We start from the raw sequence: 27,594 nt of genomic DNA on the forward strand, positions 1-27,594 counted from the left end.
CAAACGATTGAGAAGTACCCTTAAGGTGAGGCTGTGATTAGAAGAAAGAATGGTGGCAGGAAGTTCAGTGTTAATGGCATAGAGCAGTGGTTGGCAAACTGCGGCTCGCGAGCCACATGCAGCTCTTTGGCCCCTTGAGTGTGGCTCTTCCACAAAATACCACGTGCGGGCGCGCATGTACAGTGCGATTGAAACTTCGTGGCCCATGTGCAGAAATCGGTATTTTGTGGAAGAGCCACACTCAAGGAGCCAAAGAGCCACATGTGGCTCGCGAGCCGCAGTTTGCCGACCACTGGCATAAAGTACCTTGACAGTGGATACTGGCAAGGAACACTTTGATATGTGAAGTTGATTATGAAGGCTGATCATTACATTTCTGGGAACTTGTGTGCATCATTTTCTGCCTTTCTGAACTGAAAATATAAGCCATCATTGGGACGTGACAGGAAGGAGTCAGTGATTTAGATTAATAGAAAAATGGATGTGGTATTCAAAAGTGAATGGGCGGGGGGGACCTTTAGCTATTTATCTTTAAAAGCAGTTCATCTGTGTGTGCTCCATAACACACACTGTGGCATCATTTGTAAGAGTGGTAAGTACTTGCATCTGAGTGCCCATCAGCAGGGGAAGAGTCGGACAAATAACGTTCTGTTCACACCATAGCGCCCATGCAACCATCAAAAGAGCAAAGCAGAGCTGTTGGTACTCTCCTGTGGAAACACCTCTTCGATATATTCTTAAGTGAAAAAAAAAAATCAAGGTGTCAAAAATATGTAGAATAGGGTGTGCTTTCTGTTTCAAAAACCTTGTATCGTTAAATATGTACACTTGTATATAAATGGGCAGAAAAAGTTCTAGAGATACAACAAATTATTAATAGTTTTTTTCCTAGTTAGGCGGATATAATTGGAAGTGTGTGAAGAGGAATCTTTTGCTGTTTTCCGTAGAGGTTTCTATATAATTTTAACTTTTTACTTTGAGAATATATTCACTTATTTATTTTGAAAAAGATAGGTGTGTATGTGTATGTATAGCTTTTTGTGTACATTTTAATAAGGAGGAGATATTCTGAAGGAATATGAGAACGGAATTTATTTATTTTTTCCAAATGAGTAATCTGAGATTCCAAAGGTAATATCAAAGAGGAACGGAATCGCAGCCTCTCCCTGTGTGAGTTACAGTTTCCAGTCATGGTGATGTTTAATTTAAAGCACAAATCAAAGCCATTAAAATATAAATCACTAGTAGTTCTAAGTAGGTGTGAAGAGGCCTAAGTCATTTGTGAAGAGATTCATTGCTCAGGAACTTAATTTCATTTTGAATAAGCATCGCTGTTCCAAATGCTCAGCGCTGGGCTGGGGATGGCTGGGTAAGTGAGCTGTGGCTGCTCTGCAGGAGGGGAAACAATCTAGGGCAGGGGTTCTCAACCTGTGGGTCGTGACCCCTTTGGCGGTCGAACGACCCTTTCACAGGGGTTGCCTAAGACCATCCTGCATATCAGATTTTTACATTATGATTCATAACAGTAGCAACATTACAGTTATGAAGTAGCAACGAAAATAATTTTATGGTTGGGTCACAACATGAGGAACTGTATTTACAGGGCCAGAAGGTTGAGAACCACTCATCTAGGCAGTGGTCAGCAAACTCATTAGTCAACAGAGCCAAATATCAACAGTATTTCTTCAAAATAGACTCGGCCAAAAACCGACTTCTGCGCATGGGCCACGAAGTTTCAATCACACTGTACATGCGCCCGCACATGGCATTTTATGGAAGAGCCACATTCAAGGGGCCACAAAGCCGCATGTGGCTTGCGAGCCACAGTTTGCGGACCCCGGATCTAGGGGAAGGGCAGACGTGTAAACACCTGCTGGCTTTCACGAGTCCTCGCTACGTTGAAAGGCTGAATGAAGTACTTGGGAGGAGACACGCTGTGGGCATGCAAAGGAAAACAAACAGATGCTGATTATTTTTAAGGATATAAGAAGCATGTTTTCACGAAGGAACGTCTGAGGCAGATGTGGAGGTCTAGGATGGATACAGGGAAATGGAGACAGGAAAGGGCCGATGGCCTGAGGGCATAATGAAGTTCAAAAGATGAGAGGTTTTGGTGTTGATGGGAAGTTTATTTCTGGAAGTTAGCAGCGATTATATTGTACTGAAATAACATTACCTGTGAAACTGCCAGATACAAAAAGGCAATTGTATATGGCTAATGGTAATAGCTAATGTTTCCTGAACACTTCCTATGTGCTTGGTACTTGCGAAGTACTTCATGTGAGTTATTTACTCCTTATAGCAGCCCTGTAATGTAAAAAACACGGTGTTCCTACCTGTGATATAGTCAGACAGAGAATGTTCTGTTCACACCATGGTGTCCGTTTAACCATCAAAAGGGCAAAGAAAAGCAGTTGGTACTCTTCCGTGGAAACACCTCTTTGATTTACATTTTATAAATAAGAAAAATCAAGACTCAAAGAAACTAATTTACTTATGTGATGTTATAACTCCAGACCCGAATCGCTCCCAAACCCCTGATTTTAACCATTATCCCAATACTTCACCCAGGAGTAGACAGCCTTGAGGGTTTGCTCTAGAAGATGTCTGGGAGTTACAGTTTTCAGAGCTTAAGCCCATTTAAGAGCTGACAAGAACATAACAAATGGATTGTAAGAGTAGTGATGGAATAAGCCACAGTGCAAGGATGTCCAGGGGATGTTTGTGAAGGCCTCCGCCCTGGTCATGGCAGTGCCCAGGAAGGAAAGGAGAGTGGAGCTTGTTGCCTGGAGACTGCGGTGCGCTGGATGGCAAACCTGGGCAGTGTGGATGGAAGGGAAGTGATGGAGAACAGGGAGCAACATCTCTCTTTTTTTAAAAAATATATTTTATTGATTTTTCACAGAGAGGAAGGGAGAGAGAGAGTTAGAAACATTGATGAGAGAGAAACACTGATCAGCTGCCTCCTGCACATCTCCTACTGGGGATGTGCCCGCAACCCAGGTATATGCCCTTGACCGGAATTTAACCTGGGACCTTTCAGTCCTCAGGCCAACGCTCTATCCACTGAGCCAAACCGGTTTCGGCAAGGGAGCAACATCTCTTGATGCATCACTTTCCTGGAGCAAATGATCATGAATATTCACAAAGTTAAGCAACCATAACAAAAATTTAGAAGCTACCTACCTGTCTATAATGGAGAATGGCTAAAGCACATGATGGGGCATCCAGTCCATGAGCTGTGCTGTCCTCAAAAATGTTACTGTGGAAGAACACTCCATGGCACTAGATTATACTTAACCGCATGGCTGTAGGTGGGGAGTTATGTAGCGAGTATTCCTATTTTTGTAAGTATGTTGTTGTAGACATTTGTCATGTCTGTGACTACTTGTCATCTTATGAACAGCTTTTCTATATTTGGGGACATTCCTACATTATGACCACCTCCTCCCAACATTGACGCCGGAACTCAAATTTCCAGCCTCCCTTGCAACTGGGATGCAGGCATATGACTTGAGCCCCACCAACCAGATGTGCTGTGAGACAATTCATTCCTGAAGTGAGTAAAGTGTGCAAGCAATTCCTCTGCACAGCTTTCCATTGTGAATGGGCGATGGCAGGGGTATTGAGTTCTTACTAGTGGCTGCAGGGCAGAAGCTGGGTTTTGGAGGCAACAGTTTCCTCATCAGCTCAATTTTGCAGTGGGGTTTGGGGGACTGTTTCCGGCAACTTAACCCGAGACTAATTTCCAGTCCTCACAATCATTTTGTGAGCCATCCATTACTTTAAAAAAGAATTTCCTTGACTTCTAATCAGTCAGCATTAGGTTCAGTACAATGTTGACACTAGTTTTGGGGTTTGCTCTTTTTTCTTGTATTTTTTTTAAACAAATATTCATTCAAAAGAAAATTACCAACTATCTACTATTTGTTGAGTACTGAGTCAGGTACTGCAGGTAAAGGTACTCATGATGCTTTCTTTATCGCGAGTCCACATATTATATAGTTAGGACTCTTCAAATGATTTTGGCGAGGATTTTTCTCAAGGATGCATGAGGATATTAAGAGTTTGAAGGACTATGATGTAATTAACATATATCACAGTTTATTTAACATTTTTATTATAACATCTTTGAATTACTGTATATTTCAAAGTTAGTGTTTTTCTTTTTAACTTGCTCTCATATTTGTTCTCATTTATATAATTCCCTGTTTCAGTTCAATTCTCTTATTGTTTCTGTTTCTTTTTTTAAAAGTAACTTGGTTAAATTTACTATATTATCGTATCTTTTTAATAAAAGTTATAGTAGAGTAAAGCAAACTATAAAAACCATGAACTTTACTTTCAATACATCCTTCAATAATTTCTTAGTGAGTGTCTGGGGGAGGTAAACATTTGTTTAAAGTCTAAAGATTTTTTTTATTTTGTTGTCATTTGCTCAGTTATCTTTTAGCTCAGTTTGGAATTCTAGGTTCACAGTTACTTGCCCTCAGCACTGGGAAATCTCTTGTCTTGTGCTTAGGCACTTAATTTTCTGCTGCAGTCTTGCCCTCTAATAGGCTTTCATTTGTATGTCACAATTTTAGGATTTTCTCCTTTTATACCACTGTTCCTCATTTTCCTTTTCTCTTTAGCTTGATGTTTCTATAGTTTTAACATTATTTGTGTTGATATGAATTTATTTTTATTCCATTATAAAGCACATGGTCAGTTGTGAAAATTATTTAACCATTATCTCTTAGGATATTTCTTCAATGCTCTTCCATCTTTTTCTTTTTTGGGAATTTTTTAGATGTATTTTAGAGTCTTTTAGTTGGTATTTCTTATGTCCAATTTTTTTCTGCGCTCCATTCTAGGTGAATTTATTAGACAAATTTTTTAATACCACTAATTCTTATGATTGTTTTGTCTAGACTTTATCTTGGTTATGGCATTTTATTTCAGATGATGATTTTCTTTTCTAGGTTCATAATAGCTCCTTCTTCACACCCACTTATTATGTTTCTTATTTCTTGTGTTTATACCACAGTTTCTCACTTTTTATGAATGCTATTCCATTTTTGTTTTGACTTTTGCTCATAATCCCCCCTCAGTTTTATTGAGGTATATTTGACAAATTAAAGAATGGTATATCTTTAAGGTGTACAATGTGATATTTTGATCTTCATATACAGTGTGGGATAAGTGCCACAATCAAGCTAATTAACAAATAAATACATCACCTCCTATAGTTATGTTTTTTTGTGTGTAGTGAGAACACTTAAGATAAACTCTCCTAACAAATTTCAAGTACACACAGTACTGACTGTAGTCACCATGCTGTACAGTAGAACTCCAACGTGTATTCCTCTAACTGAACCTTCATACCCTTTGATCAGCAGGCCCCTGTTTCCCTCACCTCCTAGTACCTGGGTGTCACCCTTCTACTCTCTGCTTCTGTGATGTTGACGTTTCTAGATTCTACATCTAAATGAAATTTTTGTCTTTCTGTGTCTGGCTTATTTCACTTAGTATAACCTTTCCTCCAGGTTCGTGTCTGTTGTTGCAACTGGAGAAATTGTCTCATTTTAGGCTGAATAATATTCCTTTGTGTGTGTGTGTGTGTGTGTGTGTGTGTACATACACACACACGACATTTTTTATTATCAATTCATTCATCATCATAACACTTAGGTTGTTTTCATGTATTGGCCATTGTGAATAATGCTGCAGTGAACATGGAAATGCAGATATTTTGAGATACTGACTTATTTCATTTGCATATATACCCAGAAGTAGGATTGCTAGATCATATAATTCATTTAAAAATTTTTTATTCTTCATAATCCTCACCTGAGGAGATTTTTTTTTTAATTTTAGAGAGAGAGGAAAAGATAGAGGGGGGAGAAAGAGAGAGAGAGAGACAGACAGACAGACATTGATGTTAGAGAGAAACATGGATTGGTTGTGTCCTGTATGCGCCCCTATTGGAGCCTCCATACTGTTTCCATGATGGCTGTGCTAATTTATATGCCCACCAACAGGGCACAGAGCTTCCCTTTCTCCACATCCTTGCTGACACTTACCTTTTGTTGTTTTGATAATAGCTATTCCAACAGGTGTGAGGTGACACCTCCTTTCGGGTTTGATGGGTTTGATTTGCATTTCCTTTCAGGTATCTATTGGCCATTTGTGTCTTCTTTTGATGTTAGTGTTTTGCTCATGTCATTGTTTTTATTTCTTTGGCAGCGAATTCTCTTCATTTTTTTAATTTTGGCTCTCTTCTTAGTATTATTTTTCATGTGCTTTAAATTTTCTATTTATCTTGCTTGAGGATTTTTTTCTCTTTCTGCACACTCCCCTCCATGGAGGATGCCTCCAGCGAGCTTAGCAGACTTCAGTCAGGTGACTTGATACCTCTGTTCTGTAATATAAAACTGGGCACATCTCCAATGAAGCTGGGCTAGCCAGGGCCTTGGTCAGGTTCTGTCTTTGAGACTGTCTTTCCTTCTACGGAACCCATCAGCAGCCTACTAGTACAGTGGTTCTCAATCTGTGGGTCGCGAACACTTTGGGGGTCAAATGACTCTTTCACAGGGGTCACCTAAGACCATTGGAAAACACACATATAATTACATATTGTTTTTGTGATTAATCACTATGCTTTAATTATGTTTAACTTGTAACAATGAAAATACATCCTGCATATCAGATATTTACATTACGATTCATAACAGTAGCAAAATTATATTTATGAAGTAGCAATGAAAATAATTTTATGGTTGGGTCACAACAACATGAGGAACTGAATTAAAGGGTCGCGGCATTAGGAAGGTTGAGAACCACTGTACTAGTACATAAGCTGTAGCCTTGGGCAGCCATTCGTTTTCACCAACCTCTTTTCAAAATTGAGGGACTCTTTTTCCTGACTGCGTTTTCAGGAAGAGAGCCTGCTGTCTTTTGTCCTCAAACACTCATGAAAGCTTTTAATACTTAATACATATTAGGTTTCAAATTCTTTCCCAATTTGTGTGGCTCTAAAGCCAGGACCTAGTGGGCTAAGGACCTCAGTACCCTCTTTCTTCTCTGAGCTCAGTTTCTGGTTCCTAAGATGTTTATCTTATTTATGTATCCCAGGGAATTTACCTGTGGCAGTTAATATATTTTTCTCAACTATTATTTAAGAGGAAGTTCTTACTTTGATGTCCATTATGGGCAGATTAATCATTGTCCTTAAAACTGCACAAAAAAATAGGTATGTTAAATGTTTGTATTTTTCCAAAGTGTTGGGTATTTAGCTTCTTCTGCTCCTCAAAGTTCCCCAGAACCATGACCAAATGTGACTCTTTCCATTTGAATACATATTATATTTGCCAGGAAAAAAACATAGCAGTGAGAATTTACTTTATTTTTCTTCCAAAACATATAACTACATTTTATGCCATCAACAACATTAGCCTAATTTGAACAGGCAATGGTACAGTGGCGGCGTAGAAGAGTTTGAGTAGAATCCCCCTAAAATAAAGTTGAAATTCAGATTCCTGATACAATCATTTTTTTTTTTTGGCAGTCAAAGGAAACGCTGCCTTCAGTGCTAATATTTAATGAAAGCAACAGGCTTGAAGTGCTTTGTTTATGTTTTATTCTTTTAACTGTTTTTCTGAGCTCATGGGAGTTCAATGCCGTGTACTTGTTAGGTAGGAGTGAATGTATTTTCTACAAATGGGGTCTGCTAAGACAGTGTCAGTGTTGTGCATCCCGTGAATGTTCAGTGAGTGCTGGTGAAAGATGATGGGAGCCTATGTAATTTAAGTGATTTAATTGGCAAGGTTAGGCATCCAGCTTAACTTCAAATTTAAATATACTGTATACAAGTCATATGTGTCTTTTCATGACTTAATAAAAATAAAATTTAAAAAGAAAACACAAATATATTGCTCAGAACAAAAATAGAACATAATACAATATATAGATGAAGTATTATAGAATTTTTTACACTTGAAACCTATATAATTTTATTAATCAATATCATCCCAATAAAGTCGATAAAAATTAAAGAAATAAATAGAAAAAGAACTTAAAAAATGGGTGCATGATTTAAAGTAAATCACAAAAAAAGTTAGAATGATGGTGTGACATCATTTTTCATTTTGAAGCTTAAAAGGCATACAATGCAATGAACTATCCAAAACTGTAATTAAAAAAAAAAAACACACTCTCACCTATACTAATAAAAGGCCTGTGGCTGTGACACTGTAACGTGGAACAACCAAAGACTGGTCACCAGGAGGCTGCATGCGCATGCGGGTGGGCAGGGCTGTGTGTGCCCTGGTTAGGCGCGCTGGTGGGCGGGGGGGGGGGGGGGGGGGGGGGTTGTGTCCCGCCTCCCACCTGTGCGGTGGGAGTCAGAGTGGGTCCAGCCGGCGGAGTGGATCTAGGTCTCACGATAGAATGCGCTGGGCCTCTACTTTATAATAGCAACCCAAAAATAACACCCAGGAAGAAATGTATCAAATAAAGTGCAAGACTAGTACACCAAAACTATAAAACATTGTTGAATGATATTAAATAACATGTAAGTATATAGAAAGGCACCCCACTTTTATGAGTCAGAAGAATTTGCATTGTTAGGTAGCAGTAATCCCCAAACTGATCTGTAGACTAAATGCAATACTATCAAAATCCCAGCTGGCTTTTGTAAAAATTATGTTTTTCATAAAATTTACATGGAAATGAAAGGTATTTTAATATGGAAAATAGCCAAAACCATTTTGACAATGAAGAGTAAAGTAAGATTCACAATTTCTTTTTTTTTTTTAATATATTTTATTGATTTTTTTACAGAGAGGAAGGGGGGGAGAGAGAGAGTTAGAAACATCGATGAGAGAGAAACATCGATCAGCTGCCTCCTGCACACTCCCTACTGGGGATGTGCCCACAACCCAGGTACATGCCCTTGACCGGAACCGAACCTGGGACCTTTCAGTCCTCAGGCCGACGCTCTATCCACTGAGCCAAACCGGTTTCGGCAAGACTCACAATTTCTAAATCTACTACAAAACTATTATAATCAATATAATGTGATACCAATAAGACTATATAAAAACATAAAATTAATAAAATTGAGAGTAAAGAACTAAACTCTCACATTATGATCAATTGGTTTTTGACAGGGGAGTCAAGACAGTTTTGTGGGGGAAGAACAATCTTTTCAATAACTGGATACCATGTGTAAAAAAGGATGCATATGAATCCCTACCTCACATCATACATAAGAGTTAACTAAAAAATGAATCATAGACTTGAGTGTAAGAGCTAAAATTATAACACTCCTATGATAGGAATAAATCTTCTTTTTACTTTGGAATAGGCAGTGTTTTCTTAAATATGACATCACAAGCATGATCTGCAGCATCAATAAAAATCAGTAACTTGGACTTCAGTAAAATAATAAAAAATATTTCTACATGAAAGGACATTATAAAGAAACTGAAAATATAACCCACAGAATGGGAGAAAATATTTGCAAGTAGTAAATCTAGCAAGAGACTGGTGTCCGTAATATATAAAGAACTCTTACAACTGAACAATGAAAATACAAATTACATCCCTCTCCTCCCCCCCAAATGGGCAAAAGTCTGAATAGCTGTTTCTTCAAAGAAGATATACAAATAGCCAATAAGTACATGAAAAGATGTTCATCATTTTAATTTCCATTAGGGAAATGGAAATAAAAATTACAATGAGATATCACTTCACATCCATTAGAGTGGCTCCGATAAAAAAAGTTGGACAATAACAAATGTTGGGAAGGGCATAGAAAAGTTGGAATTCTGTACATTACTGCGAGTATGTAAAATGGTATAGCCACTTTGGAAAACTGTTTGGCAGTTTGTCAAGTTGCTAAACTAACAGTTTACATTTGACCCAGCAATTCCACTTCTAGGTATATATCTAAGAGAAATGAAAACATATGTCCCTTCCCTACAAAAAGTTGTGCATGGTGTTTATAATGAAAATGAGGATACAGTCTAGATGTCTATTAACTGACATATGGACAGATAAAAGATGGCATTCCATGCAATGGAATATTATCCAACCATAAAAAGGGGTGAAGTACTGATGCATGCTACAGTATGGATGATTCTTGAAAACATTTTGCTAAGTAAAAGAAGTCAGTCACAAAGATTACTCCTATGGTTCTGTTTATGTAAAATATCCGGAATAAACAAATTCCTGGAGACACAATGTAGATCAGTGGTTGCCTGCAGCTGGGAAGGGAGCAGAGCTTGGGGAACAGCCGCTAATGTGTATGGGGTTTCTTTTTAGAGTGTTGAAATTTTTTTTAAAATGACTGCAGATGGTGGTGATGGTTGCACAATCCTGTGAAAGTTCACTGGACTTTAAATGGATCAATATTATGATATATGAATTATATCTCAATAAAACTGTACATGAAAAACTACAACAAATTTAAAACCAAAGATTTTGATTCTGTTAACTGGTTTTGTAGAGCACAACATTTTAGAGCCAAAAGGCACCTTAGAGATCACTTAGTTCATTCTCTTTTATATGTGATATGAGAAAAAATGAAGTCTAGAGAAATTGATTTTTCTGAAAATTTATACGTAGTTAGTAACAGAACAAGATATATCAACCTTCCATTTGAATTTTTTAAATGGATTGAGATTTGCCAAACTCCACAGAAGCCATCTTCATGGCTAAATAGGAACTATCATGTTGTCATATTCAGTAATTTATTAATGTGACCTATCAAAATATCCACATGTGTCTTTAATTACTTTTTTGTGTGGATGAGACAGAAATATCAAAACTAACAAGGAAGTAAGAATATGTAAAGACAACCAAGATATTATAGAAATATATACTCACATTCGTTGGAGAATCTATTAAATTAAAGAAATACATAAAATTGTCTTTGAAGGAGAGACTTATTTTTTTTAATCTCTGTGCTGTAGTAGCAGACATGAATATCTAAAAATTATTTTGTAACCCAAGTGATAGTTAATTTTAACTAAGGAGAAAAAAATCTTTATGCGTTCAGGATTTATTCTATAACTTTCAATTGCTTCTACATTTTGGCTTCATGTAAAAAATAATAAATTATCTTTAAAAAGAAAATTTGGATTTAGATTTTCTATTTGCCTATGCAGGTGATGGGATATTAAATCATCCCCTGCTATAGCTGTTCTTAGTTTTTTTGGTGTTAATATTTAAGACTACAACATTCTTAGAGTTTTACATTAATTCAAAATTTTAAAAAAGTATTGAATTTTAGAGGTGCAGGGGGATTTGTAAGAACTCATGTAACTAAAATTTGCAAATTTGTAGCTTAATAGGCTGCATACTTCTCAGAGATGAATTTTGTTTGGCTTCTGCAATATATTTTTAAAATCTAAGAAATCTTTAACAATTGACAGGTTTTGCATAAATATCTGAATTTCTGTGTTCTCTTGAGAAATCAAAGGGTTTTCTAAGGTGGCTCTCCATTCCTGCATGTGGTTTTGGCTGCAGTTGGGTGCCAGCTGCTCTTTTTGGACAAGATGTGTGCCCCCAGGGGGCCACAGCTCCTCTGGGCCAGCTTCTCTCATTTACCTCCTTCTTCTTAGCCCTTTGGGTTTGCAGCTGTTGATTTTGCCCAATCATCTCTTTTCCCCCCTAACTCTCCCCATAAGACACTTCATCAAATGAGTGTGTACCTAGTCAGATAACTCAGAACTCATTGTCACGGTGACCCCTTCTATTGGTTAAAAGCATCATAAACCGGCTGATTATGTAAGAGAATCAAATTGAATTGCCCAAAAGAGAAACTTGAGAAACCTGAAAGTATTTTAAATCTTTAGATAGAAACATTCTCAATGGTGATGACAATTGGTTCCTGGGACAAAAATTTCAGAAATCACAATGGCTTGTGGTTCTAAAAATGACCTCAGTTACATAAATAGATATTGGGTATCTGTGGTGTTAAAGTTTCATGGGTTAAGAGAAGGAATTAAGAAAAAAATTAAAGGGCACTGAGGGGCTGATGGCAAAGTTTAAAAAGCTGAGAAACACTGAACTAGAGGGAGGACTAAGGACACAGAAAGACAAATTTGAATGCCTGGCTCAGTATTTTCCTGTCACATGTGGCTCCATCTGGTGGGGAAAACCCTGAATAAATATATAAAGAAAATACTAATCGTCACAGTAGAGACACCACCTACAGTCCAACTACACAGGAGCTGTCTGATCCAACTGCCAAAATGACCAGGCATTTCTTTCCTTACATTCCAAGTTTCACTGAGATATAGTGCGCAGACAGCATTGTGCAGGTGTGAGGTGTACATGTTGATACACATATATATATATTATGAAATTATCACCACAATATGGTTAGTTAACACCTCCATCACCTTACATATTACCATTTGTGTGTGTTTGTGTGGTGAGAATATTTAATATCTACGTTCTAGCAACTTTCAAGTATATAATACTAGAGGCCCAGTGCATGAAATTCATGCACTGAGGGGGCGGGGCCCTCAGCCCAGCCTGCACCCTCTCGCAGTCTGGGACCCCTCGCTCCTTACCGCCTTCCTGCTTGCTGCTCCTTACTGCTTGGCTCACTGGTCCTTAAGCGCTGCTGCAGAGGGAGAGGCTCCCGTCACCACAGCTGCGCTTGCCAGCTGTGAGCCTGACTTCTGGCTGAGCAGAGCTCCCCCTGTGGGAGCGCACTGACCACTGGGGAGGAGCTCCTGCATTGAGCATCTGCCCCCTGGTGGTCAGTGCGCATCATAGTGAATGGTTGCTTAGGCTTTTATTATATAGACGAGGGGCCCGGTGCACGAAATTCGTGCAATGGGTGTGTGTGTGGGGGGGGAGTGTCCCTCAGCCCAGCCTGCCCTCTCTCACATACTGGGAGCCCTCAGGCGTTGACCCCCATCACCCTCCAATCGCAGGATCGGCCCCTTGCCCAGGCTTGACGCCTCTGGCTGAGGCGTCCGGCCCGGGCAGCGGGGACCCACAGCTGCAGCCGCCCCATGATCGTGGGCTCCGCTTTAGGCCCAGGCAAGGGACGCCTAGCTCCTGGGACTGCCAGCTTCGACCGTGCCCAGCTCCCATCGCTGGCTCCAACCCTACTTCCTGCTATCACTGGCCAGGGCAGAAAAGGCACCTGATTCTCCGATCATGGCTGGGGGGCAGGGCAAAGGCGGCCCCAGGGCTGCCTTTGCCCTGCCCCCCCAGCTCTTAGCTCCCCCCTGGGTTTCCAATCACTGTCAGTGGCAGGGGGCTTCTTCCTGCTTTCCCTTTCGCCTCCCTGCATTGTGCCTACATATGCAAATTAACCGCCATCTTGTTGGCAGTTAACTGGCAATCTTAGTTGGCAGTTAATTTGCATATAGCCCTGATTAGCCAATGAAAAGGGTATCGTTGTACGCCAATTACCATTTTTCTCTTTTATTAGTGTAGACTAGGAGCCCAGCGTGCAATTCGAAATTGCGTGGCGCCACCCACCCTCGAGTCACCAATCCGGCCCTGCCTCGCTTCCCGGATCCCGCAGGAGCCGCGGCCGCTGCCCATCTGACCCTGCCTCCCTCTCTGGCACTTGAAGCAGCTGCATCCACTGCTGATCAGGCCCTCCCCCAGTGCAGGAGTGCGAAGGCCCCTGCCGCCCTGCCCTCAACACTGTGGGAACAACTTCCTCCTGTCTGGTCGACCCGTTAAGGTGTCCTGGTTAATTAGCATATTTCTCTATTATATATATATATATATATATATATATATATATATATATATATATATATTTTTTTTTTTTTTTTTTATTTTTTTTTTTTTTAAGCATAGTCATCATACCACACATTAGATCCCCAGAACTCATTCATCTTATAACTGTAGGTTCGTTCCCTATGATCAACATCTCCCCATTTCCCCAATCTACCAGCCCTCGGCAATGACCATTCTGCCCTCAGTTTCTGAATTTAGCTTTGTTAGGTTTCGCATATTAGTGGGCTCATAGAGTACTTTCTCCGTTTGACTTATTTCACTCAGCATAATTCCCTTAAGGTCGATGCATGCTGTTTCAAATGGCAAAATTTCTTACTTTATATGACTGAATAATATCCATATCCATATGCCACATTTTCCTTATCCGCACACAGACAGTGGGCACTCGGGTTGTATTCATGTCCTGGCTATTGTGAATCATGCTGCAATAAACAGGGGAGGGCAGCTATCGCTTTGAGATAGTGATTTCATTTTGTTTGGGTCTGTACCCAAAAGTGGGATTGTTAGATCACCTGGTGGAAAAGCCAGGGTAAAACTGAGATTTTAGCATCGCTGACACAAGTATAAATTGCTTCAGGATAACCATTTTGGGAGAGCAATTTGAAACTGCCTGATAAGTTGAACAGGTGCATAACCTGTGACCCAGTGAGTTCTCTGTACGAGAGAGAAACTTTTCTGCCTTTGTTCAGAAAGATGCATGAGCAAGAACATTCAAAGCAGCATTGTTTGTGATATAGTGGCAAACCCTAAATATCTGTTTATGGGGAATTGGGTAGATAAACTGCCATAAGTCTATTGGAGAGGAGTCTTAAAATATTTAAAATGAATGAGAACTCCTTTTATCAACACGTATAAATCTTGATGCCTAATGTTAAGTGGGAAAAATGCAGTAGTATTAAGCGGGGGAAAAGTGCCACAACTGAATAGAGAAAGTCTGATACCATATGTGAACTTCAAAATGAACATTAAACAATACTGTGTATCATTCTTAGTACCCACATACATAGTGTTAAATATAGGTATTGGGTACATGAATATTTGTTACTCTTTGGTATGTTAAATTTTAGTTTAAAATTCAGAATAACACATTTTAAAGCAATATAAGGGTCCAGAAATGTGTAGAAATTCCCTCAATCTGGTAATTGGTAGCTCAAAATAAATAAAACAATCTCATACTTACTGATGAAAATATTACAACTAAGTCCACTGAAATAAGGAACAAAAGTTCCTACTATCAACTTGTTCCTTAGCCAATGCCATGAGACTAGAAAAAGAAATAAGAATTATAAATATTGGAAAGAAAAGGCCAAAAATGTTTCTGTTTTCTATCTAGAAATTGCAATAGACTAAAACAAGCATGCTTAAAACTAGCAAGGGTACTCAGGAAAATGGCTAAACAAAAGTCCAAGTCTATTAATCAGTAGTTCTTTCTCTGCATTACCTATAACCAATTAGAAAATGTAATTAGAAAAAAAAAGTATTTAATCTCAACAGCAACAAAAACATAAACACCTAGGATTTAAAGAAGATATGCCCAAGGGCTATTTAATGAAAATTATAAAACTTTACTGAAGGACATGAACAGTGACCAAAATTAATGGCGAGATTATTTTAAATTCTCTATTGTTGCATAACAAAACATTCCAATACTGGGTTACTTAAAACAACTATTTCCTTAGGATTCCGTGAGTTGGTAATTTGTATGGTGCTTCTGTTGGTCTCAGTTAAGATCACTCACGTGATTGAGGGTTTGACTAGCACTGAAGGGTTCAAGAACTGAAGTGGGCTTCACCCACTTATCTGGCAGTTTGTGTAGCTGTCAACTAGGCTACCATGGTTCTCCTCCTTCAGTGTGCTAGCCTGGGCTTCTTCACAGCATGCTCGTCTCTGGGTTCCAAGAGAGAAGATAGAAGTTTCAAGTCCTCTTAAGTTTTAGCATCAGACCTCAGTATAATTTTGCCACATACTATTGGTCAAAAGAGTCATAAGCCATTACAGATACAAGGAGTGGGGAAATGTGTATTGCACTCTGTGTGCCCACCACCTAAAGCCAAGTCATCTTTCATCATCATATATTTGGCCCCCTTTACCCTTTACTATTTACCCCCTAATCCTAACTCCAACCCTAACCTTAACCTCTTCCCTCTGGTAACTACCATATTGTTGTCTGTGTCTATGAGTTTCAGTTTTATATCCCACATATGGGTGAAATCATATGGTTCTTAGCTTTTTCTGATTACTTATTTTGCTTAGCATAATATTCTCAAGGTTCATCCATGCTATTGCAAATGGTGGTATTTCATCTTTTCTTATGGCTGAGTAGTATTCCATTGTATATACATATCCTATCTTATTTATCCAGTCATCTATCGAAGGACACTTAGATTGTCTCCATGTCTTAGCCACTGTGAGTAATGCTGCAATGAACATAGGGGTACATGTTTCTTTGTGAATAAATGTTTTCAAATATTTGGGTAGATACCCAGAAGAGGGATTGCTGAGTCATATGGTAACTCTTTTAAATTATAACTTTCCTGGGTAGAATAATCTTAGTTGTATGTCCTTGCTTTTCATCACTTCAAATATTTTCTTCCAATCCCTTTTGGCTTACAAATCAGCTAACAGTCTTATGGAGGCTATCTTTTAGTAGTTATCTAAAAGATATACTATACAGTTAGTTATACTGCCTTTCTCTTGTAGCTTTTAGGATTTTCTTTTGTCTTTAGATCTTTTACATTATGAGTATGATGTGTCTTGGAGTGGGCTTCATTGGGTTCATTTTCTTTGGGACTCTTCGAGCTTTCTAGACTTATATATCTATTTCCTTTGCCAGTTAGGGAAGTTTTCTGTCATTTTTTCAAATAGATTTTCAACATCTTGTATCTCTCTTCTCCTTCCAGCATCCCAATATTGTGAATGTTGGTACATTTGAAATTATCCTAGATGCTTCTTACGTTGTGCTCATTTCTTTTTTCTTCCTTTTTCTTCTTGCTGTTCTGACTGGATATATACTCCTCCTTATATTGCAAATCACTGATTTGATTCTCTGTTTTATCTACTCTACTATTGTGTGTGTATTTGTTTTCCCCCCACGTCCCGTGGGGTTCAGGGTTCAGGATCTGGAAGAGGAGCCACACGCAAATGAAAGAGTAGAGACAAGAGATAATTTGGAAATATTGGGGGGCCAGGCGGGCAAGTCCAACTCAAGAGGAAGGACATCCATGGGTGCCCAGGCTTCACCAGCCTTTTATTCAACTTTGGTTAAACATAAAGCCCTAAGTCAGGCAGGTAATTGCAGTAATAGACAGGCTATCTTAAAGGTCAGTAAATATTAGAAGGATTTACTCTGAGACTATTTGATCAGGAAATAGCTTGAGCCCCCATTGTCAGGACTAGACAATCAGTGCATAACTCAGGCCCTTGCCATGGGTTCAAGGGTCACCAGCATTCCGGGATCCTTGTTTGCACTTCTTTGCTAGTGAAGACAATGGGCAACCTCCCACACTGTTGATTCCCTATAATTTAGTCTTCATTTCAGTTAGTGTATCCTTCACTTCTGACTGGATCTCTTATATGGTTTCCATGTTCTTTTTTATGCTATTGAAGTTCACACTAACTTCCTCAAGCATCCTTATAACCAGAGTTGTTTTGAACTCTGTATCTGGTAGTTTGCTTGCCTCTATTTCATTTAGTTCTTTTTCTAGAAATTTCTCCTGTTCTTTTATTTGTGGCACATTTCTTTGTCTCTTCATTTGGGTTGCCTCCCTGTGTTTGTTTCTGTATATTAGGTAGAGCTGCTATTTATTCTGGGTTTGATAGAATGGTCTCATGTGTTAGGTGTCCTGTAGGGTCCATTGATGCAGCCTGACCTTATACCCAAGCTGGGCACTCCAGGTGTGCCCCTGTGTGGGCTGTATGCATTTTCCTGTTGTAGTGATTCTTGATTGCTGTTGGCATATCACTGGGAGGGATTGACAACCAGATTGATCAGTTTTGAGGACCAGCTGTGACTACAGCAGAGGAGCTGCTGAAAAGGGCCTGACCCCACAGAGCGGGACTCACCTCAGTGGAGCTCTGGTACCCACCAAGTTCACTCTTTGAGCATGTCGCTCATGGAAGTGGTTGGGTTGTAATCCAGTGTGGTCTGAAGCTGTCTACCAGCTGCACTGGCTCTGAGGCCTCTTGAGAGGTGCAAGATCAGCCATCACCTGTGCCCTGTCCAGGGTCATCAGGCATAAGCTTCAGAGAGATCAGAAGATGGCTGCTACTTGTGCTGGTGTTTGAGGTTCCTGGGAGAGGCCACACTTGCAAACTGAGTCTGGCTGCTACTAGTGCCAGGCCTAGAACCGCTTAGCAAGAGATATGGGGTATGTAGAGGCCAGATGCTGCTTTTTTGAGAGATTTTAGGACAGTCTAAAGCGTGAGTAAAGAGAGGCCATTTGTATAAAAAAGCCACTGGAAACACCTTGGATCTGGGTGGAGCAGGGTCTGAAAATCACTACAATGTGAGCCAGGTTGATGGAGACTCAGATATAGGGCCCATTTGCTGCCTCTGTGGGAGAAGGGCTCAACAAAGGAACAATGGTCTCTACCGGCAGTTCTGAAGCCAGACAATTAAGTTTCTCCTCTTATGTCCCTGGCATCTTGTGAGCAGCTGCCCCAGTACTAGGGCTCAGAGGAAGTGAATCCCTCTAAGTTCATGCATGAGCCCTTTAAGAGGAACTGCCTGGGATTCTAGAAGCCCTCCTTTTCACTCAGCCACCATCCCTGCTTGTTTTTACAGCCAGAAGTTATGGGGACTTCTCTTCCCTGGGTGGGGGTTCTGATGTGGGCCTGGGACCTATTGTTCCTCAGCTGGGACCTCCACAGCAGCTGAGATATTCCTCCTGATTTTTATCTGCCATACATGTGGGTGTAGAACCAGCTCAGTCAGCATCTCCGCTCCTCCTTCAAGTCTCCATGTGGCTTCTTTATATCCTTAGTTATAGGGCTTCTTTTCAGCTAGAATTCAGGTGGTTCTGAATGATGATTGTTCTGTATTCACTTGTAATTTTGATGTGGTTAATGGGAGGTTTCGAGTATCATGTTTACCCATGCCACCATCTCAGAACTCCTGTTTTACCTTTTAAAGAAATTTTAGCTCACCTTTCTCTTCAAGAGGGAATAGCACTCTCAATTTAATTAAACACTGTATAGAAGAGGAACATCTTTGAGACTTTTCTTATACATTTCATTTTGACAGCTGCTGTTACATAGGACATCTTTAATGCCATATTCTACATTTTATGGTTTATTAAGAATTATTTCTGCCCTAGCTGGCTTTGCTCAGTGGATAGAGCATTAGCCTGTGGACTGAAGGGTCCTGGGTTCAATTTCAGTTAGGGGCACATGCCTGGATTGCAGGTTCGATCCCCAGTGGGGGCCATGCAGGAGGCAGCCTATCAATGAGTCTCTCTCATCATTGATGTTTCTTTCTCTCCCTCTCCCTTTGCCTCTGAAATCAATAAAAAGACATAAAAAAGAATTCTTTCTATTATTTTTAGCATATTAATGGTATTTAAAGCTTAATCCTTTAATCTTTATTTACTAGGCTTTGGGCTTTTTATTTTTCTTTTCACATCAGAATTATTTGGAGCATGAGATTTCTGGAAGGAGGTGACTAAAAGAGAAGAGTGAATAAACTCTTAAAGTGACAAAAGTTTTCAGATAGTTGGAAATATTCTAATTATCAGCTAAAGCTGTAGCAAAGTGTGTTGGCTTTAGATTTTTTTTTACTATACCCATTTCCTGAATCATTTTGGTTTTTCACTTATGTGCAAAGGCATTTAATGGAAAATAATGAATTCAGCAGTATATGGGGACATCACAGTTAAAGCCTTTGCTGGATCTCCACAAAACACTGCTTTTCATAAACTGTTTTCCTAACAAGTCATGTTGCCTCTCAGTGGGATTTGCAGAGTTTAGAGTGTATTCTACCCAACTAGCCCCAGATGGAAAATACACTCTTGAAATTGGATGGTTTTTTAAGTGTAGCTCTCTACAGCCTTTTCAAAGGAAAAAAAAAAAAAGCTTGAACAGAATTCATTTAATAGCATGGCCTATAATTCCCCCAGCATCCCATGGATTTAGATGTTTTTGCTTTTGGCAGTGGAATTTTTCTAATTTAATTAACTCATTAGCGTAAGCAGATGACACAGTGTGAAAATTCTTTTCCCTAGTCAGTTAACTAAATATTCTTCCAATCCACTGGGGTTGTGTGCACAACATATTTATTTTAAAAGTTATTTATTTATCTGTTTTATTTGTACACTGACTTCCCCTTAAGAGTTTATGGGCAACATGTATACATTTCATGTAATGAACTAGAAACCTTTCTAAAGTGATAAATGGGGAAGAGACAGAGGAGGGAACTAAACAGCAGGGAAAATCTTTACAAAGAAAGACCAGGAGAGAAAGAACAGATGGTTGGAGAAGAGCAACCAGAGCTGAAATGCTTATGCTGGTCCAAACCCCTGCCATTCTGTCTCTTCGTTTTTAGTTCAAATACTGGAAAAATGCAGCAAAAGTTCGTGTCTAGAAATCAGCTGGAAATACTGTGAATGAGAATAAAGGCAAGTTTTCCGGGATTAGCTAAGTGGGATTCTCCTTTATGCTAAAATCATTCATTCATTCACCCTTTTTTTACCTTTTTGCTATGAATATTGAAATCATTATTCCCTCTTAGATTTAAACTTCCTTGATATTTGAGGATTTTACTTCATTTCTTCTTTCTTTCATCTTCCCTTTTCTGCTTCTTCTCCTCCTCCTCCTTTCTCTTCTCTCTCCTTCTTCCCCTCCCCTCTCTTCCCCTCCCTTTCTCTTCCCCTTCCTCTCTACTTCCTCCTCTCCCTCTCCTCTCCTCTCATTAGGGCCTAACACAGGGCATAGAAGAAAATATACATTGAGTAAATATCACTGAATTCTGGATGAAAAGAATTCTGTTGAGTTATATCTAACAGTCATCGAGCATCTTCTCTGGTATTTAAAACATGCATCATTTTATTCCTCAGAGCAATTTCATTAAGGTGATTGCTGTTATTATTACCTTAATTGTATCCATGAAGAGACTTAGGCCAAGATATTACATTGCTCAAGGTCACCAACATTGCTCAAGGTCACAAGACTTTTCAGTTGAAGAATTTAACTTAGGATGTCTGGGATGCTGCTACCCAATGATGGTGGTGTGGGATAGTCAGGCTTGATGGAACTCAAACAGAGAAGGGGGGACACCTTTGCGTCCATGCTAAGAGAGAAACAGAGCCCCTAGTTTCTGTAGCAAATAAATATTAGGTAAAAGAAAGTGTTGATCCTGATTTGTGCATGTTAAACAGGTGAATTTTATGGTATGTGAAGTATATCTCAATTTTAAAAAGATTTAAGAGATAAGGGTTAGAAATTACTGAGTTTGGGACATATTAAGGGTTCCAAGAGTTTTCCCTGTCCTCCATTCCAAAGGAACTTAGTTGGAAGTAATATGGAAATTTAACTGTCTCAGCTTACAAAGTCGTGTGTTGAATGATGCCAGGCTTCCTACACCCAGACTCTGCTGTGCTCTCTCACTCTCCATGTTGGAGGTGCTGTTTACTTGGGAGGGGCCATGGGCTGTGATTCTAAGGGGTTCTTCTGGCTTTTAAGTCATCAGCTCTAAGCTACTGCACAGCATGTAGGGTGAGAGGTTTAATAAACATGAGGTCATGAAACCCTTTTTTTAAAGCAGTTTTCATCATCATGCAAACATTTCTTGACTTCAAAGGAGAAAGCTGTTGTCACATCCCTGAGAGAGTGTTTCCAGCCATGCATTTTTCTGGCAAGGACGGACACAGCGTTCAGGGAGTATGTTAGCATCCAGTCTTCCCAATCAGTGTCAGGGTGCTGCTAGGATGAAATAGACACCTTGTGGTTGAAAATCACATGATTTGGTGTGTTTTTTATACTCATGTCCAGCATGGAGACAGCAGTTTTCTGTTTACTCAGAGTGCATGTGCGCACTCACACACACACACACGTGCAACACATGCATACTCATGCACACACATATATACACATATGTGTACACATATATACATATATGTGAACGTGTCCACACACCTTTACCTATACACCTCATGAATGGATGTATCAATTGCAGGTTACTGAGCCAGTGTATCTTTCAAAAGGAAGTGGGTGTGTGTGTGTTTGATGCGTAAGGCCAGCCCTCTGCTGTTCTTTACAGAGGCTTAATGGATGGGTATGAAATGATTTTAATGTAAAGCTGACAGGAGTTTCAAACATTCTGTTTGGTAGCGCTAAGAAAATCTCACACATTCATAATTTCTGCTGTTGGCACTGTGAAATGAGAGCAAGGCACTCACGGTGGAGAACAGTGGACAGGAATGAGGGAGTGGGATTTGGGAGCATTTGAGTCAGGACTTTCTGACCCTCTTGTTCTTGGAGTTGGACATTGCTTCCTTCATTCCCTAAGTTGTGGCCTCACTCCGCGTTTCTACGATATCTGCACATTAATTTGGAATCTAGATTTGATAGTTCTGTCTTAATTCACATCTACTTCCTGCACAAAGCAAGACCAGTAGGGCTGTGAGCAAGCCTGAGAGGGTGGGGTGAGGAGAAGGAAGGTGCTGGTCCAAATTGTTTGTATCTAACATTTATCTTATTTGGCCTCACAGTGTGCAGATTAAGAATTGCCGTTAACAAGAAGGCAGATGTTGCTGCCAACATGGTAGAGCCATAAGACACTGGAAGAAAGGGAAGCAGATAAAGAATGCGGGTACTTTCCCTTCAAACTGGTGCTCTCTTGGTTGGGTTTTGGAGTCATTCTGGGATCTTAAAATAATAATGACTGGGTCACACTCCTAGTGATCCTGGTTATTTGGCCTGGGATGGGCCTCAGGGACTCGCCAGGTGACTGGGATTTGCAGCAGAGTTTGAGAACCACTGTTCTGACCAGCCCTCTCTGCTGTTGCCATCCTCTGGTGCCTGGGACCTCTGTCCCTGGAGATTCCACTGGTCTGCAATGGGGTCTGCTCCTGGCTGTTACACAGGCTTCCAGGAGATTCTGAAGAGCTCCAAGTGGGCAGAGCTGCCCCGCTGTCTTCTCAGGGACAGGAAACTTGCTGCCCTTTGGTTGTCTTTGGCATGTTCAGTTCTGAAATTATTCTTTTTAGGATTTCAAGGAGCCAGTGTGGTGGGTGCTGCGGGTGCTGAGCCAATGAGATTGACAGTCAGCTCTCGGGATGTTAACTGCTGCAAACAATCATCTTTCACCTGTTTGTGGCTTAATGAAGCCGACTGAAAAGTATCATGAATAGATGTGGAAGGGCTTTTTCTCATGGGATCTCATTGGAGCCGCAAAATAACCTGTGGAGAACAGAATAGGAAATGTTGATGCATAGAAGTTAGGGAACATGCTGGAATTCACAGGGCAAAGAGGGCTGGGAGCCAAATCTTCCAGTGTCTTACGGCTCTACCATGTTTCTCCATTTCTTCTGCCACTGCTATTACAATTTCCTAGCAGGGGTGCGGTGTGGGGGAAGCAGGGAGGCAGAAATGAGATGAAGAAATGTGTGTGAGTGTGTGAGCCTGTGTGTGAGTGTACATGTGAGAGTGTGTGTCTGCATGTGTGTGACTGTCCATGTGAGGAAATATGCCTTTGAGATTTTATCGGAAGATGTTATTTGGTTATTGAAAGTAATACAGTTTGTTAACAAAGTCCAGCAGAAAAAAATTACCGATATCTCTAGGAATATTAAAGGCTCTGTGTACCACTGAAAGGCCATTACTATCTGCGAAGAAAATTAAAGAGAATTTATTAAGGCCAACTCAGATTTCTACAGACGCCAATAAATAGTATTGTCATCCCCAGAGAGAAATGTAAGGGGGAGAGATCAGTAACAATGACCATCATCCAAAAATAGATGCTTCATATCCTGTCTTCCTTCAGCTCTCTGGCCATCCCTCCCTCCCCCCTCCCGCAGGGAGGGCAAGGCGCTCCGTGCATCCCTCAGAGGCAGGTGTGCGTTCTTTGCAGCCAGGATTGCGAGAAGCCAGCGGAAAGACAGGAACACAATGGGCCATGGCACTTTGTAAGTGCAGGCAGGGCCTAAGCAGTCATTTTAGGTTGATAATGGTTTTTAAATCATGATAAAATATTTTCTTTGAGGCTTAAGTATGCCTGTATATGTGGCAAAGTAAGTACAGTGTACACACGGGCCTAGCATCTCTTTGCTTTAGGGATGTTACATCGCTGCCTTGCTCTTTGCATGCTCACCGAGACAGTTGTAAACATTCCCTCATTTATTCATCCACACAAGCAACAAATACTCCTCCAGTGTGTGCCGTGTGGGTACGCACAAGGCATTATACCCTCTATGGGAACATGGAACATAAGACGCTGTCCCTGCTCTCCAGGGACTTTGTTTTGGGGGACCTTTAAGTCGGTGCTGTTACTTCAGAAGGCCCACAGGAAGGAAGCCAGGAGTTGTGCAGGGAAAGCTGCTGCCTGTCCAAAGGTATCTGTCTCTGGGGTGTGCTCAAGCCAGGGAATGAGAAACTGCTCTGGATATTTCAGGCAGAGAGGGCTTCGCTGCATGAATTTGTTATGAAGCTGTTGGAAGGGCCAGTGAGCTGAAGGCATGAGGTGGCGGTCCTTCCCCTTCCCCGGGGAGGAAAAGCTACTGCTGGCTGCCTTTTCCTACGCTGAATCCTTGGGGGCACCAGGGAAGTCACTGGAGCCTCTAGTGCACTGCTGTTGAGGCTGGGCATCTGGAGCTGGAAGCAGAATGGCGTCTTCCTTCCTGTTGCCTTCTGATTTCTCACTGCCTTCTGTCGGCAGAATCCAACGTGCCCGGCTGACTAAGAAATCTCGATAATGTAGTTTGCACCTCTTGACTTGCAGTACGGAGACAAATGAATATATCACAGCCAGGTGGGGTGCGTGGTGGTGGTGGTGGTGAAATCAAACAGTGAAATAGCCAGAGGAGAGGGATAGGACCTGGGTGTAGCCAGTGACCCCAGAGTTTTCTCGCAGCAGTTTAGACTCAGAAATCTGATTATTAGTACACTGAGATGTAACCAGGCTTTGACATCTGATCAAAACTAACTCTTATGGACTGAACTGGACCCCTAAAAATTCATATGTGGAAGCGCTGACCCCAAATACAACTATATTTGGCAATAGGATAGTTTTTTATTGATTTGAGAATCATCAATGTGAGAGAGAAATATTGATCGGTTGCCTCCCCAGCTGGGGATCCAATCCACAAGCTTCTGGTGTACGGGATAACACTCCTACCAACTGAACCACTTGGCCACGGCTGGTGATAGAGCCTTTCCGGAGGGAATTAAGGTGAAGTAACATCTTAAGAGCAGGGGCCTTATTCAGTAGGACTATTGTCTTTATAAGAAAAGGAAGATACACCAGAAGCATGTGTGCAAAGGAAAAGGCCATGTGAGGACACAGAGCAGGCAAATGCAAACTAAGGAGAGAGCCTCATCAGAAACCAGCCCTGCAGGCACCTTGAACTTGAAAATCAGGCCTCCAGAACTGTGAGAAAATAAATGTCTGTTGTTTAAGCCACCTAGTCTGTGGTATTGTGTTATGGCAGTACAAGCTGATTAATATACTAAGCAAATCCCTAACTCATGAATATAGAGTCAGATGCCAAATTGCAAATTGTACTGAAAACATAACTTTACAAAAGATGGCCTGTGTACATTTGCTGGTCAGCACATTTCTCTGTAAGTTAACCTACATAGGAATCAACTACATAACATTAAAAGGTTGCTTGACAGTAGTCCCTGAGCAAGAGCGTTTATTGCATGATACAGATGACCAGTGTAATACCAACATGTGGTTGGGATGCGACCTACTCATTTGCCTTCTAGACCCATAGCCCTTGCTGGTGATATGTTAATGTGGGTACTCTTCTTCCCTGATGGTACTGCAGGTGGAGCGTGTCAGCCTTCCTGGCTTTTCCTTCTTGGATCCCTCCCCTTTTCATCTTGACCTAACCTGGTTGCCACTTTTTTGGGGGTGGGGTGTTGCTTTGATCCTTTTGTATAACTTTGGATAGTTTCCATGATTGTTTTATGGTTTAACACATATATTTTCACGGTCTTTGGATGGAGGTAGGACATGCACTTAGGCTGAAGTTTGGCCAGGACACACGGCTGTAGTGATACTGCCTGTTGCCCTGGGCTGTGTCCTTCTGATTGGTCAATACCTGTGCTGTGTCAGTTGATAAATGTTTTGAATGTCAATCTCTGACTCTGTAATTGGAAACATAAAGTATGACAATAAATTGACCAGGCTAAGCTGTTCAATCAATCATCCACCTGGTAGACTAGGCTAATAGAGAACTGTCAAAAGGATTCCTGTTTCCCAAAATGACAGCCTCATTAGCCTATTATGGAGCATAAAGTCTAGTCATTGGAGTTTCTCCTTAATGAGTTTCATCACATTTACCAAAAAAGATAACCAATGTTTAATACTTAAAGCTCACCTACTATGTGTCAGGCACTTCTCTTTAAATGGGCCATCTCAATCATCATATCAACCTCACTATGAAGGTCCTACTATTGAATCCATTTTATAGCTAAATCAACTGAAGCTTAAATAGGTTAAATAATTTGTTTAATGCTATCAGCTAGTAAAGAGTAAAGTAGAGAATCAAACCCTAAGATTGAAACATTGTGTTTAGAACAAGCAAGTTTCCTTGGCCTGCAGTTGTTGCTTACATCTCAGCACTTTGCTCACACGTTATCTTCCTAGCTCACTTTTCTCCCTATTCTGGACACACAAAATTTTCCCAGATCCTTCCCAGCAATAAGACTTACCTCTCTACCTGGCATGCTCTTTACACGTGCTTTTACATGGCTGGCTCCCACCTCTACCCTTCTATTTAAAATATTCTCCCCTTCCACATACTTGAAACTATTACACCACCTACTGGGGATTATTTCCTTCAGAGCAGGTACCTACCACCATTTGGAGTTGTTTGTTTTCTTCTTTGTTTTTTATATCCTCCTATTAGAATGTCAGGAACCTAGTCTGTCTTAGACATGGCTGTGTCATCAACATCTAAGTACTGAGTCCTCCGTGGTAGTCAAGAAATATGTGCTAAATGTCAAAGGATTATCTATTGTGACTCATCAAACCCCATGGCTCTTTGGATTAAGACTTAGGAGACATGCTTTGATGCAGGGGGAAGTCTCAGTGTCTGATTAGTCTCTCTAAGTTGGATTCATTATTACAGAGAGTATTCTGAGCTACCAGTACAGCCAGTCACTGAGATGAGGAAGAGACTGCAAAGTGGGTGGAACAGCTGAAAATGGGAGATGTAAGTCTCCGAACAAATTTCAGATGACTAGTAGTTTTGTCTATAGTAGTAGGGTAGAGCTAACTTAGTTCTGAAAAATGCTTCAGAGAGTTTGTTTTTAACTATTAGGCTCTACTGAAAAGCAACTATTAAGAACTTACTATATTGAAAGAATTGTCCTAGGTGATGATGGTGATTAATAAGGTAAGCCACCAAGGACTTGTATGAAACTTGGGAGAGAGAGAAATCATTGCCAAATGGAGTGACTAGGAAGGTATTGTGAAGGAGATGGGAGCTGAGCCAGGCGTTGGAGAAGGGGAGGAATAGACCAGATGGAGGTGAAAGGTATGATCAAAAGCGTGGTCTCAGGAATGTGCCTAGTGTGGTTGGGATTGCAAAGATTAGTTGGCAGGAAGTAGACCTTGAACATGAAGTTGAAAAATTTGGATTTTATCCTGAATTCAGAATGAACTCCTAGGAG

General features: G+C 40.5%; 1 protein-coding gene across 6 annotated transcripts in view; it reads left to right on the forward strand.

Moving 5' to 3' along the window:
• The window catches only part of NCKAP5 (NCK associated protein 5), a 941,160-nt gene that overhangs the window by 85,510 nt on the left and 828,056 nt on the right, over positions 1 to 27,594 (forward strand). The window contains exons 2-3 of one of the 6 annotated variants that reach the window (XM_059704625.1): positions 893 to 949; positions 3,407 to 3,559. The exons of the other annotated variants lie outside the window; for them this stretch is intronic. The gene's annotated coding sequence lies outside the window, so the exon portion shown is untranslated. The remainder of the gene's footprint in view (positions 1 to 892; positions 950 to 3,406; positions 3,560 to 27,594) is intronic. 6 annotated transcript variants of the gene reach the window in all.

Source organism: Myotis daubentonii, chromosome 7, assembly GCF_963259705.1.
Source record: "Myotis daubentonii chromosome 7, mMyoDau2.1, whole genome shotgun sequence".
In the NCBI taxonomy this organism is placed as follows: domain Eukaryota; kingdom Metazoa; phylum Chordata; class Mammalia; order Chiroptera; family Vespertilionidae; genus Myotis; species Myotis daubentonii.